This window comes from Acartia tonsa, chromosome 4 (assembly GCF_053477335.1).
Source record: "Acartia tonsa isolate MP-2025a chromosome 4, ASM5347733v1, whole genome shotgun sequence".
Lineage (NCBI taxonomy): Eukaryota > Metazoa > Arthropoda > Copepoda > Calanoida > Acartiidae > Acartia > Acartia tonsa.
In genome coordinates this window covers 40,548,548-40,563,155 of record NC_137263.1, presented here as the reverse complement: position 1 = coordinate 40,563,155, position 14,608 = coordinate 40,548,548, and the positions used below count along the sequence as shown (strand labels likewise).

At 31.8% G+C, this 14,608-nt stretch overlaps 1 protein-coding gene across 1 annotated transcript in view; it reads left to right on the top strand.

The window, feature by feature from the left end:
* The window catches only part of uzip (beta-pore-forming protein unzipped), a 265,056-nt gene that overhangs the window by 32,432 nt on the left and 218,016 nt on the right, over positions 1-14,608 (top strand). The window lies entirely within an intron of this gene.

The following is a 14,608-nucleotide window of genomic DNA, read 5'->3' as shown; positions in this document are numbered from 1 at the left end:
GTGTTTAGGTGGTCCATAAGTAGGTTTGTGAGAAAGAATCCCCTAATTTTTCTTCCGTGTTCAGCTGATTTTCTATAGTTAAGTTGAATATTTTACTGGTTATATATGTTGTCTTCCTTGTTAAGTTTCTCTTGAATCAATTTACATTTTCTCTATAATAGAGCAGTTAACAAAATTTTCGGAGCGTAGCTTCTATTCGATTTAGTAATCGAAAGATGACATATTCATTCCTTGTCCAACATTTCCTTTATTTATTATTTAAAACGGTAATACCAGTTGAAACCCAGTTGATATATCTACCTGTGATTTTCTCCCTTATAGAACCAACTAGCGGCTACGCCTCTATCATCTAGGGGCTCTTATTCCAAGTGACAGAGAGGGGCCTAAAAAATAGCTTGAAACCATTCCCTGACTTAAATCTGAAAATAAAGTAGCACAAAAACCGACCAAAGGACCTAAGTAAACCTTACCTGAAAAAGAGAATCTAATCAGACAAAAAACCTTTACTACTTTATATAAAAGGATAGAAAAGTCAAATCTAACATGACACCGTCTACGATGGAAATTTTATTTCTTATAATAAGTCCCTCTCCTTGAATTAATGCTAAACCAAGCACATCCTACTTCTTTTATTATTCTTCATAATGGATTTATTATTGCATGGATCTTACACCAGATTGTCATGAGCTCTAATAAAGTGAACTTTGTAGCGGGCTAAAATGACAATCCCCCACCATAACCCTTTACCTGATCCCCTCCCCTCTAACTGGATTAACGAACTGACCAATAAATGACAGGGGGAATTAGGAATTACCTATATTCATGACAATTTTTCCCCTGTCATAATATCCACATATATTCTACATCTATTTTCTTCACATAAATTCAAATCAATAAATTTTGTTAATCTCATAACAAAGAATGATTTTGTAGCTATAGTTACACCTATATAGAGGAATTTAAATAGTTTTTTTTTTATAAATTATTAATATTATGTTGCTATCCTGGCTATATAATAACGAAACGAAATAGTTTCAATAGAATTGAATGAATGTTTTGTATTTGTACTAGCGGCCGCTAGCATCTAGGGGCTCCCTATACGAAGGGACATTGAAGGAAAGAAAGATAGCCTAAAACCATACCCAGACTTATCTTTTATAATAATGAAACAGTCTAAAACCAACCCAGAACCTATAAGAAGCTTCACTGTAAAGGAAAACCATGTCGGTTCAGAGGTTACCGAGATCTTTCGCAACAGACAAAAAGAGCTTACTACTTTATATAATAGGATAAGAGAAATATGGGACAGTAGACTGTAAATGTAATGTAAATTTTTAGTACCCAAAATTTTATAAACACTGTCACTCACTAACTAAGGGTTTTACATCAAACCTAGCTTTCAACAAATCTATCCAAACTTTTCAACCAATATTTTAATCTGCAGTCTTAGTTTATAATCTTTATGAATTTACACCACTTTATCATCCATTGTCTTATCTCTCCATATTACTGGCTGTAATTATTATAATAAGTAGTTAAGAACAGAAATAAAAATTATAACCAGCTTGGATTTTAAGGGGCGTGAAGTTCTTTTAAACCTGTTTTTTTTAGGGGGGTATATCAGGGAGGTGTAGACCCTTGTGATGGGAGTTATAGAGGATTGGACACCTTGTTGTATCCATACACCTTTTCTGCACGATCTATCTTTTATTGCAACCAAGAAAAGCCCAGAGCCGCACGGTCTAATTTTATAATCCATTTGCGATACCTTTTTTTAAAGTGACGTAAAATTTTTCAATCAAAGCCAAACGAGCCAATTTTGAGAAGATACTCTAATAGAAACTTGAAGAATGAAAACATTTTTAGAAGTTGAATCAACCAAACATAAAATTATGACAAATCGATTTGATTAGAATAAAAATAAATCTTTTATGAGCTGCTTGATATTTCTAACTAGCTTTTTATTTGAAATTTGAAATGAACAAGAATGTCATTATTCATATAAGTTGAGCTTAATAAACCCATTAAAATAAATAATCTTTATATCAAAGTAGCAGGATGTATGTGTGTGTGTTTGTCAGTCTGTCTGAGTGTACCAAAAGTTCTTGCTAACTGCTGTTATGGTTCTTCTTTATAATGTTGCTTCTCATTGTTCCTGGAAAGGTTTATAACAATTTTGGTGAAGGGTACCACCACACGCCCAAGAGAAATCGTCAAAAGAAAAAATGAACTCATTTTTTTCTTTACTTTTTAAAAAATTGAAAATAGATGGGGGGTCGACCTCCACCTCTCCACCTCAATTGCTTCTAGGGGCCTATAGGGGCATTGTCGCTATCTATAATACAAAGTAGAACGATGTCTGTCTGTCTGTCTGTCCGTCTGTCTGTCCGTCTGAAGCTTAAGATCTCAGTAACCACAGAACCGATTGGGCTCTACTCTTCAGGGAATATACCTATTGGTCCTGTGATGGTTTTAAGCTATTTTCTTGGGGGGTGGGACACCCCCAACCCCCCAAAAAAATGAAAAACACCCCCCCAAAATTTTTTTTTTCACTTTTTCTTTTTAAATCTAAAATACGAAAAATTAGGTTGATCAAACCTCTTGGGGCACAGCCCCTAGAGGCTAGGGGCGAAGCCGCTAGTATTTAAATATTGTACTCCCCATACTTTACAATTAAAAGCAATACAATTGATATATAGACCCTAATTGAAGAAACGTCCCGCTTTGCAATAAGACCATGAAATAAATAAAGATTTAACATCTGGGATTAAGCAAGAACCAATAAATCCGCGACACGTAAATTCTACTTAAAAAAGGTATTTCAAAAACCTGATAACTATATCAGATAATTTTTTTAGTTTAACTAGACTTTCGGTCTTTCTGGTAAAGATAATTTAGTTGCTATGATTTCTAAATTTTACCTAACTAATAATGAAATCATCATGCCAAGTTTGAATTCAATAAGACAATAAAAAATGCATTAGTTTATGATAAAACATATTTTTTTTGTGATTTACGAACTTTCTGGTAACGATCACAAATTTGCTACGCTTTCTAAATTTATATAAAATCGTCATGCAAAGTTTGAAAATGACAATTCTAACATGCTATAGATAAAGATAAGAGCAACCGTTAAGTGCAGTTGTACAGACCCTAATTGTAGAAAAGCTTCGATTTGTTAAATAGAATTTAAATCTAGGACCAAATACTATTATTGTCTCGTATTGATTATATTCATAGACACGTCTTTTATTTCATACTTTACTCAAATCTAGGGCAATTCTACATGCTATTATTGTCTCGTATTAATTATATTCATAGACACGACTTTTATTTTATATTCAAAGACATGTGTCTGATTTAAAAAAGGATTTAGAATACATGCAGCGTGTCAAAAAAATGCTTTCTAGCATTGTAAATCAAATTTAGCGTGAAAGATCGCCAACAACAAGAGTTGCTAATTTATTTGCACTAAATTCTATGCTTCTTTGACTACAGTTAATATTCACAATTTATTTATTTCCCAAGAGTTTTTGATGAAAATTACAACCCGTATGATCCCCAATGATGACAAACAAACTATACATTTCTGTCGATTAGATATTGGTTAACAAATTTGGACACTTTTTGTTCGAAAGCAACTACTTAAATGCGCGAGTCCAGAAAATCTCGGAAACGATTACTCTTAGAAAGTGATCTCCTCTTTTTTGAGAACCTTTAGTTAGGCACTGTGCAGGTTTTAGGCTATAAAGAACATAGAAAAATTAGTGTTTAGCGCTTAGAAATTTGAATGTATAAGATTTCTTTTGACACGATGAAATTGTAGTTACCGGGATAAAATGAATAAACAAGGAAAAATAAAATTAATTTGAATTTCGAACAATAAGTTTACAAAGGGAGGGAGGTGGGGTTAAGTTTGTTAGAGTAGTTGCTACTCTTTACGTTAGACTAATAAGCGGGCTTTTCTTATTGATATTTTAAGCAAATCGTCAACTATGGAACCGATCGAGTTCTACATTTTAGGAAAGCTTCATTTAGGTCTCGGAATGGCTTAAGGTTTTCTATTAATAGATTTAAAACTTTTGTTTTTGGCTATTTTTCAATATTCGTCTAGAGAGCCTCTAGAAGCTAGGGGTGTAGTAAATAATATTGGATATCTAACTATATGTTTTATACAGTGTTTCATTTACAATACCCGCTGCAAATAAAATTTAAGATTCATTATTTGATTAGAATTTCGTCAATTTGTTATTGCTACGCTTTCTACAATAAACAAAATAGTCCCTGTCTAAAATATGGTTGCAATTAAAAAAGGGAGCTCTTAAAAATCTGCTGTGAAAACTTACTATCTATAAGCTGACTCTATCATTGAATGACCCTTAGACCGACCTACTGACACTAGTTTGCGCTACCAAAAAAATAAATTAATCAATATTTGTTTAGATTTTGAAAGGATGAAGCGACGATGTAGGTTGACATTTAACGCAAACCAAAGCCGTGTTTTTTTTATTTACTGATATTGCCAAGTTCCATTTTATTGTGGTGTGATTATTTGAAAAGATAATTTGGTGGTTTTACTTAAAGTGTCTAGTCGAGCACAGAATCCCCCCTTATTTTGAGATAAAATGAATTTGGGGTGTGGTGGGGGGTTGGGGATGTGGGGTTATTCTAGTGTTTGTATTTTATATAAGGCTAGGTTAGGTTAGGTTTTATTATATAGTAGTTGTAAAGTATAGGGCACCGCAGCTGTTAGCCAGACAGCCTGGCACCCAGGGGAGGGGGGAGGGGGAGCGTTCCAGAGCACTTTTAGGGAAAGTACTGATAATTTATATTTTTATTACCATAGTAACAGTATCAGATATATAGCGGCTAGATAAAACATTTTTTCTAGCATTTTATGATTGGGAAAATAGATCACATAAAAGTTTTTGCAATGCATAGCGAATAAAGCTATGTAATCCTTATACTAAAGTAACAGGATGTCTGTGTGTCTGTCTGTGTGTCTGTACCGAAGGATCTCGCTAACCGCTGAACCAATCGGGTTCTCCTTAACAGGGTAGCTTCTCATAAGTCCCGCGAAGATTTATAACTATTTTGGGGGAGGGTACCACCACTCTCCCAAGAGAAATGATAAAAAAATCAAAAAAATTTCAAATTTAGAGGAGACTTCAACGTCAAATAAGGTGGTATCGTACATAAAAAATTAACTTTAACAAACAACAACATTTAAAGTGCCACTAGAGGCCTCTAGGGGCGTAGCCGCTAGTACTATATATTAGAGTATAATTATGTATTTCCGCAGAGGTCTTGTTGGACGTTTACATCCAATAGAAACGAAGGTTTATTATCAGATTATAATCAAAACTAGCGGCTGCACCCCTAGCATCTAGGGACTCTATATTCGAAAGGATATTGAAGGGCCTAAATTCATACCCGGACTTTTTTTTTATAAAAAATTAAATAGCCTAAAACCATCTAAGGACCTTTACTGTAAAGAAGAACCGTATCATTTCAGCTGTTAGCGAGATCCTTCGCTACAGACGAAAAATCTTACTACTTTATATTATGGGATAGAAAGGTGTGTGTGACGGTAACCAATAAAAGAGAAATTTTAGAATTTAAGCTAATAAGGACTAACGTTCAATATTTCAAAATACCAATTTATCATAAGCAATGTTCAGAAGTTTAGAAGTACAATAGGGTATTTTTAGAGGCAAGCCATGATCTTAATCATTAGAGACAATATTTTTATAATTTGATTCTTCCAAACTTCATAATATCAGAAAGGTTACAGTTGAAATAAAAATGATATAAAAGCGAAAAATTATTTAGTAGCATCTAACAAAACAAAATTGTTCTTGTTTTGAAATAACGCAATGTTTAAAAGTTTATAATAACCTAGAATCAATTTCTGTATATAATTGTTATTTGAAGTTCAATATAAAAATCTACCAGGAGTTTTAACCATATTTTAGTTTCAAAAATATAAAGCAAAAACACATATTTGGGTTTTGATATTTTACCTTGTGCCATTTATCCTTTAATACATCATTAAAAAAAATATTTTAATGTAGCAACAAGAATTAAGAACCCAATTTGTTCTTTGGTTGATATTTTAGGATCATATAAAAAAAAAAGTTAAAAAATCATTGACAATTTAAGGAGGATTTTTTTTTTATAATTTTCAGTTTCAAGTCAAGTCATAGAAAAAAAGATTTTATATAATAAACCCAAAGAAAATAATGATAAAATTATCTTGTTTTTATGAATCGATTAATCATTTCAATCTGGTAATATTTTTTCATCGGAAAGTTTTTCTTCAGACGGAAGTATTAGTAATTAACAGATGTTACAAGGAAAGGTAAATCCAAAAGTGTAGGCAGATCAATGAAAAAAATTGGAAAACACAAATATAACTTTTCTTGTTCATAACATGCCATAAAATTTGAATGTTTTCAGATATCAGTCATCCTTCTAAACGATGTTCTTTATCATTTTAGAATTGTTATAGATATACTGGCGGCTGCGTCCATGGCATCAAGGGGCACTTTATTCATAGGGGTAAGCAGAAAAGAAGCCTAAAACCTTCCCTAATAAAAATCAGTTCAAAAGTTATTGAAATCTTAAGCTTAACATCTTACTTAATATGAATAGGATTACGTATAAAAGAAAATATTAGTTTATCTACGACCGTTTGCGGTCTTGTCTTATTTGTTTGTTTATTTTGTATTTAATCAACTATAAACCTTTCATACTTGAAAACTTAATCTGTTTTACATTCTTTGTAAAAGTAAAACAAAACATGAACTGAGTAAGTGCAAAAAGATTATTTTTAGAGTAGCTTCACTACTAGAGGCGTAAAAAACCATACTTCTCAAACCATACTGCTTAGTGAGGCTTAGTTTTGGTTGGCAACAATTTTATTATCACAACTAAAAATAGAGCTAGAAATTAGGCTTACATGGAGGAAAGACATTAAAAAAGGAGGAGTGGCAGTTGTGTTACTAATGTTTTTTGTTTTCGCGTAATAGCTTCAAAAAGGGAGAGAGAGGAAGATGGTTAGTTAAAAAGAACTTCCTTCCCACTCCTAGGGTCGGGCAGTTTTTTTTACTTCGCATTATAATAGACAGAGATATGGAGCCAGAGCAAAAACTATGACTAAATATTGAAACAAGTATGACAACATCTATAAAGGCAAAGCTCTAAAGTCAAACGATAAAACAAACGTCGCTCAAATATCGCTTAATACCTTGTTGACATAGGAATCAATATCCTAAAGTTTAGATAGAATTATAGAGTTGCTATGCTCTCTAGATCGTACCCACCTGCTCTAGGAATCAACATGCAAAGTTTGAAAAATATAAAACAATTTTAACGTGCCTAAAGTAAAAAAGTATTTAAAACAAGCTTAAAATTCAATTGTCAAAGTTAATTTTTCACATGTCTAAAGGTTAGTTTGTTCAAATTTAAGATCAGAGCTTTTTCTTACAGACAGACTGACAGCCATATCATTATATCATATAGAGAGGAATCGTAACTTTTTTTATCTTATTATTTGTCATCTATAATACAAAGTAGAACGATGTCTGTCTGTCTGTCTGTCCGTCTGTCCGTCTGTCTGTCCGTCTGAAGCTTAAGATCTCAGTAACCAAGGAACCGATTGGGCTCTACTCTTCAGGGAATATACCTACTGATCCTGTGATGGTTTTAAGCTATTTTCTTGGGGGGTGGGAAACCCCTAACCCCCCCAAAAAATGAAAAATACCCCCTCCCCCCCAAAAAATTTTTTTTACTTTTTCTTTTTAAATCTAAAATACAAAAAAATAGGTTGATCAAACCTCTTGGGACAAAGCCCCTAGAGGCTAGGGGCGAAGCCGCTAGTGGTTATTATAATGAACCTGATTTACTGTAAGCTCCGCATCCCTAAAATTTGACCATAAAAAAAGTCGAAGTTTTTCCTTGGGCAAAATCCATAGAGGGAGCGGACAATGCCGGTTAGAGAAATTTCTACAAGCCTTTTAATATACAATTTGGAACGTGGCAGGGGTAGAAAATACTAGAGGAAAGATAAATTTTCTGTCCTTTAGCCCATTCCTGAATCCCTGCATAAACACTGGTGCTAAATTCACGCCATCTGGTACAAAGCCAATAAATTAATTACTAAAAACTAATTTCTCAAAAACCAAAATGTTCATTCAAATACATATATGCATGCCTACATGTAATTTATGTTAACCTTTCATTGTAGATACCTAAAACTTTTTTTTCAGTAAAGACTGGAACCAAAATCTAGAAGCTGCTTAAAGTGCCTATAAAAAAAATTACGCCTTACACGTCAAATGATCAATAATAGGCTGTATACATTTTGATTGACCAATGGTAGGCCATAATGACAAGAATTTTTTAGTTGCAATATAAAAATTGATTAAAATCAAATTAATTGCAAATAAAAAAAAACACAATGCAAATAAAAACAATAAAAGTTAAAATATGTATCATTAAATTACCGCTGATTTCAAATGTTTGTCTTTTAATGTTTTTCAGCTAAGCTTTTCTATATTTTTCATTTAACATCCGTCTGGCCATAATACAGCATTGGAAAATAAAAATCTAACAGATAGACGGTTGTATTTAGTTCTTGATATAAAATCAAAATATAATCAACAACATCAAAAGCACCCTCATGCTGTTAAGTAAGCTGCTTTTAGTAGAGTATATGCGCTGATAAAATATTTGATGATTTTAAATATTTCAATTTGTGATGTATACGCTACTTTTAAATTAAACCATCTTGGTTTTTTTTACAAGGATCTTGTGTTTTGTTACCTCTAAGTCCATCCAACTATAGATGAAGAATAAGGTAGTTATTTTACAAGCATCTTGTGTTTTGTTACCTCTCAGTTCAACCAACTATAGATGGAGGATAAGGTAGTTATTTTACAAGCATCTTGTGTTTTGTTACCTCTCAGTTCATCCAACTATAGATGAAGGAGCAGGTAGTTTTTTTATAAGCATCTTGTGTTTTGTTACCTCTCAGTTCATCCAACTATAGATGAAGGACCAGGTAGTTATTTTACAAGCATCTTGTGTTTTGTTACCTCTCAGTCCATCCAACTATAGATGAAGGAGCAGGTAGTTTTTTTATAAGCATCTTGTGTTTTGTTACCTCTCAGTTCATCCAACTATAGATGAAGGATAAGGTAGTTTTTTTTACAAGCATCTTGTGTTATGTTACATCTCAGTTAAACCAACTATAGATGAAGGTTCAGGTAGTTTTGTACAAGCATCTTGTGTTTTGTTACCTTTCAGTTCATCCAACTATAGATGAAGGATCAGATTGTTTTTTATAAGCATCATGTGTTTTGTTACAACTCAAATTTAGATAAGTTTTTTTGCACTGAGAAGCTTCCACAAAAATTTTTAAAAAAAGGTGACTGGTTTTAGTTTTGATAAATTAAACAAAACCCTTTGAAAAAAGATATTGAGTGTCGCCAATCTCTACAATGTGTACCTATCAGTCTGTCTTTTTTCTTTCCGCCTGTTGTTAGGCGTCTTAATACACTTACTATAAATGTTAATAAAGTACAACCTCCTACATACAATCACGATTTGTCATCCTTACATACGCTGAAAGTGTTTGAGCAAATATATAACCTAATATTTTACATGTTTTGTTTTTCCCCTAGACAATTTTGTAATTTTTACTTCACACTATTTAGGATATGCATCGGATAAAAATGATGAGATTTAATCGTGTACAATAAAAAGCCATAGTGTTTATTGTCTCTGTTATATTTCTTGAATAATTTTAGATTCAAAAATATTTTAATCTTCTAATTGGTATTCATTTTCTGCATTCGTTTGCTTATCATTCCATCTTATTATTTCTCGGATCAACTTTAAAGAACACTCTGTAATGTTAAATTTAGTGTGTGTTTGTTGTTGGTCTGTTTATATTGTTAAAGCGGTAATGAACGTCACTTATGACACGCTAGGCTGTATCTATAATACAAAGTAGCTTGATGTCTCTCCGTCCGTCCGTCCCTTAAGATTTCGGTAACCACTGAACAGATCGGATTCTACTCTTTAAGGAATATACCTACTGGTCCTGTGGTGGGTTTCAGCTATTTTCTTAGGGGGTTGGACACCCCCCCCCCCCAAAAAAAAAACAATAAATCCTCCTCAATTTTTTTTAGGGAGGCTGTAGCGCCAGTAGGTTGGCTGTAGCAGTATCTATTTTTTTGGGTAGAAAAAAGAAATAGAAAAACGTCGCTTTAAAATTTTTTAAAAATTTGAATAAAAAGAAATTGAAAAAAATAGAGTTTCTTTTATTAATGATATGTGTAGACAAAGCAATAGATTTTTCTTGGTTTAGTTTTGATTGAAAATTTACATATGACTTGTTACTATTATTGATTATTTTACTTCTTTTCCATTCTTATGTTATTGACGTAAGATTTAGTAGTGGGAATCACGAACGAAGATAAGTGTCCCTAATGGTATTTTCTTATGTCAGGCTTAAGTAAGCTTTTAGTTAAGTATCCCTATGAGGTTTCTAAGTTATTGTTAAGTATTCCTAAATGTAATAATGTTAAGTAAGACTTAGGGAAGCTTTAAGGTACCTTATGAAGTTTACTAGGGGTTCCTATTTTGTTCTTAGTTACATTAAGTTATGTCAAGAAAAAGCAGGTTTGATACACGAGTACCTTTTTGGTTATGTCTTAAAACAGCCAATTGTTTTTTTAACTAAATTTTTAAAAAAATATTCCTATCTTTTTTACGTTTTTGAGCACGGTCCCTTGTAAATTCGGCCACATACATCCTATCTGTGTTATAAATAATAGCAAGTAACCATCTAAGGCCTCTTTAAAGATATTTTTTGATTTTTCTAATTATAAAGAATGGTTACTTAAAAATATTTTTTTATAGGGTGATATTTTTAATAGAAAATATGGTAAATTAAACCCCCACAATATATAAAAAACTAAAATCATATTCAAATATTAAAATGGGGCAGATGTCCTAAACATTTGCAAATTATTTTTTGTTGTTAAAATGAATGAACAACGAAATAGATGTAATCATTTCATTCTACATTTAAAGAGTTATAATTTAAAATTTATTACAATGAGTACACTTTTAGTTATTTATAATGTTTCTTTTTTTCTATTTATGTAGACGAAAAAAACTTTACTCTAATTAAGACTTATCTTTCATATTTTTTTATTTTATTTCTTAATTATTTAATTAGGGTTACATAAAATTACTTAGGTATACTTAACATATAAAAGGTATCTTATCTAGTTAAGTCAGGTAGAAAGCAAGTACAAATTCTCATTCAATCCAGGGAGGGAGGGGTCATTGGGCTTTCTAAAATATTGCATTAGTCCTCAAATTTGTATTATAACGTTTTCTTATTCAATAGCTTAATAACTTTTGGGACTTTTTTCGAAATTTAATTGGTAAATTCATTAATCTTAATATCCATCCGTTTCAACCACTAATTGTACAGGAAAAGGATGTCCAAGCTTTTTTTATATGGAGGGGGGGATCAAAATTATCCCTTTAGATCCCTGATTTCATCTACATTTAACTGGTTGATGTATTCATTTGTGTTCCTTCATATGCGCTAAAATCCTTATACTAAAGTAACAGGATGTTTGTTTGTCTGTGTGTCTGTACCGATCGTTTTCTCCTTAACAGGGTAGATTCTCATGGTTTCTCGGAAGGTTTATAACTATTTTGGGGGAGGGTACAACCACCCTCCCAGGAGAAATGACAAAAAATCGAAATTTTAAAAAATATATGGGAGACTTCAACGTAACATAAAGAGAATTATCGTAAAATAAAGAAGTAATGTAGAGAAATAAAAACATCTAAAGTGCCACTAGAGGCCTCCAGGGGGCGTAGCCACTAGTTTATAAATAAAGTAAAAGTGAAGGTAAATACAATGGTCATAAAAAAAAGAGATATAATCAAGGGAGTTTAAAATATCTTGCTAGCTTCTGGAATGAAAAGGTTTCTTTTCATGGAAGCTTCTTATATGCCATTAGTTATATTTTAAAAAAAGGAAACTTATTCTTGCCTTAAAAAACTTTAAAGATACTAAAAACTGTTTTCATGTGCAGTTCTTAGTCCAGTCCTACACACACAGACAGACATACACCCTATCTTTTGGCTACCACTCTAAAGATATTAGATTTATATGAATCGCTCCAAAATATTTTGTACAGGATGATTTTTATAAGCAAGGCTTTTCTATAATTAGGGTCGGTCTGTCCAAGGTAGATAGCTTTTATTCGTTAATTTAGGCATGTTAGAATTGTCCTATTGATTTCAAAATTTGCATGATGATTCCTGTAGTAGTTAGGTACGATTTAGAAAGCATAGCAACTCTATAATGATCACCAGAATGTCCATACATTAAACATGTTGATTTTTCTACTTTTTTAACAACAAATTTTTATGTGATCTAATTATCCCTTTGATCTGCTTTTTGGTATATTGATTCCTGGGACAACAAAGAACAATATTATAAGCGAAGCAACTCTATAATCAAGTCCTTAAAATGTAAGTATGTTCATAAACATTATTCTGTATCAAGCAGTTTTTCAACAAATTTACTTACAATTTTGCTTCGACTCTTATACATTTATATTCTGATTATTCAGTTCTGACACTATACAAGTGTTAATATTCGTGATTTTTTGAATTATTTCGTTATTGGTATAAGCTGGTAATAAATATCCCATTGTCCCCTCTTTCTCTATTAAAATAAAACATGTGATGTTTTATTAGCCATTTTCTTAGCACAGTAAAAAATGTTTTCAGTGTTCTCTTTTCCCTAAATCAACACTTCATAATAGATAGGCGAAGCATTGCCGTAAAAAATGTAATCAAAAATAAGTCATTTATAGCTGTCATTCAAGTTTTGAAGAAATAAAGAAACACTAATAAAAAAATTATCAAGTAAGAATTATTAAAAGGTATAATCTAGATACATACTCCAAATTCAGCCAATAGGACTACAAGGGAGGATCAATCTACCATATATTGGTTAGAAAGTAAACAGAATTTGGTTAGAATTTTAAAAATCGGACCAAAAATACCAAAGATATGGGGGAAAATGTGAAAAATTTTAAAACCTGCTAAAAAGCAGTCCAACTGAATTGTTAATAAAAAACAATTTTTTTCTCAAGCTTTTTTAGGAAGATAAACACCCATCCCCCCCCCCTTCCCCACATATTTTGACGTCCTTACTTTTGTACAAAAATCTGCACGATTTCTAACCAATAATATGGCCGAATTATTGCTACATTGTTTTCCTATTGGCTGCTTTAGAAAATGTGTATCTAAATGTCCTATATCTATTCAATTAGGGCAGGTTCCTAAAATCTAAAATTTTAAAAATAACAATACTAATAAGATTGGGAATATAAATGTGATTATAAAAAAATTTAATTGAGAGAATGCAACTTTGTACACTCCTCTTTTTAAAAGCGAAGCTTTTCTATAATAAGGGTAAGTCCGTCCATCTGTATCTGATAGCTCATATTATTAATTTTGGCATATAAGAATTATCCTATCAATTTCAAATAACGTTTCCTGTAATAGTCAGATATGATTTAGCAACTCTATAATCGTTATCCAAATGCCCACATGTTCATTTTAAACATACTGATTTTTAAAACTTTTTTTATAAAAACTTTAATTATTTAGTTATCCTTGGAGATGCGATCCTCAATTTTCAAATTCTTTGAACGTACATATGAGACTTTTACAGAAATGCTTCGCATCCACAACTATCTATCTATGCTTGATATAAAGTCAACACTTTATAGAGCAGATTATGAATATTTGATTGACGCGTGCCCTGCAATTATCTAGTAGCACTCAGGGGCAAGACACAATTACTTTAGCTAGGCCCAAGGCATTATTTGTATCAATTTATGCATTCATAGGCCTATCTTTACCTATATGACACCATATATGGGTAACGCTAGCCTATTCATGGTAATCTGTATGTGATTTGCTAATAGTATATGTTTATTAAAGATATTATGTTTATTGTTAATGTAATCATATAAACAATCAGTACAAATATGTATGCCTACAACCATGCCTGATTTACGTCACATATTAACACACAGACATTTAATTGTACAGACAAACACTAAAATCCTGGTCCAGAGCTAATGTTATAGCATGTACCTCTTGAATTTATTCAGTTATTTATTGACTCCCCTACCATCAACTTCTCTTTCTGGCTTTAAAAGGTAATGACTTAGTTGTTTGGCATGCATTGTAGTTTAAATTTAGGCCCCTTAGTACTTAGCATGAATTGAGCTCAGGCCTTATGTTAGAATTCTAACACTTAGCACAATTCACTGCTTGGGACTTAGGGCACATTTCTGTCCTACTCTACTTATAATTTTAACACTTATCCTGTAAATATTTTCATACTTAACTTATGCACTTGTAATATAAATACACTTTATAAAAACATTTTCCTTCCTTAATACTTAATATGCTTATATAATTCTGATCGAATATCAAAACCAATCATCTATTCTTAGGTTAAAGCAACATAATACTTCGCGTGGGTCTT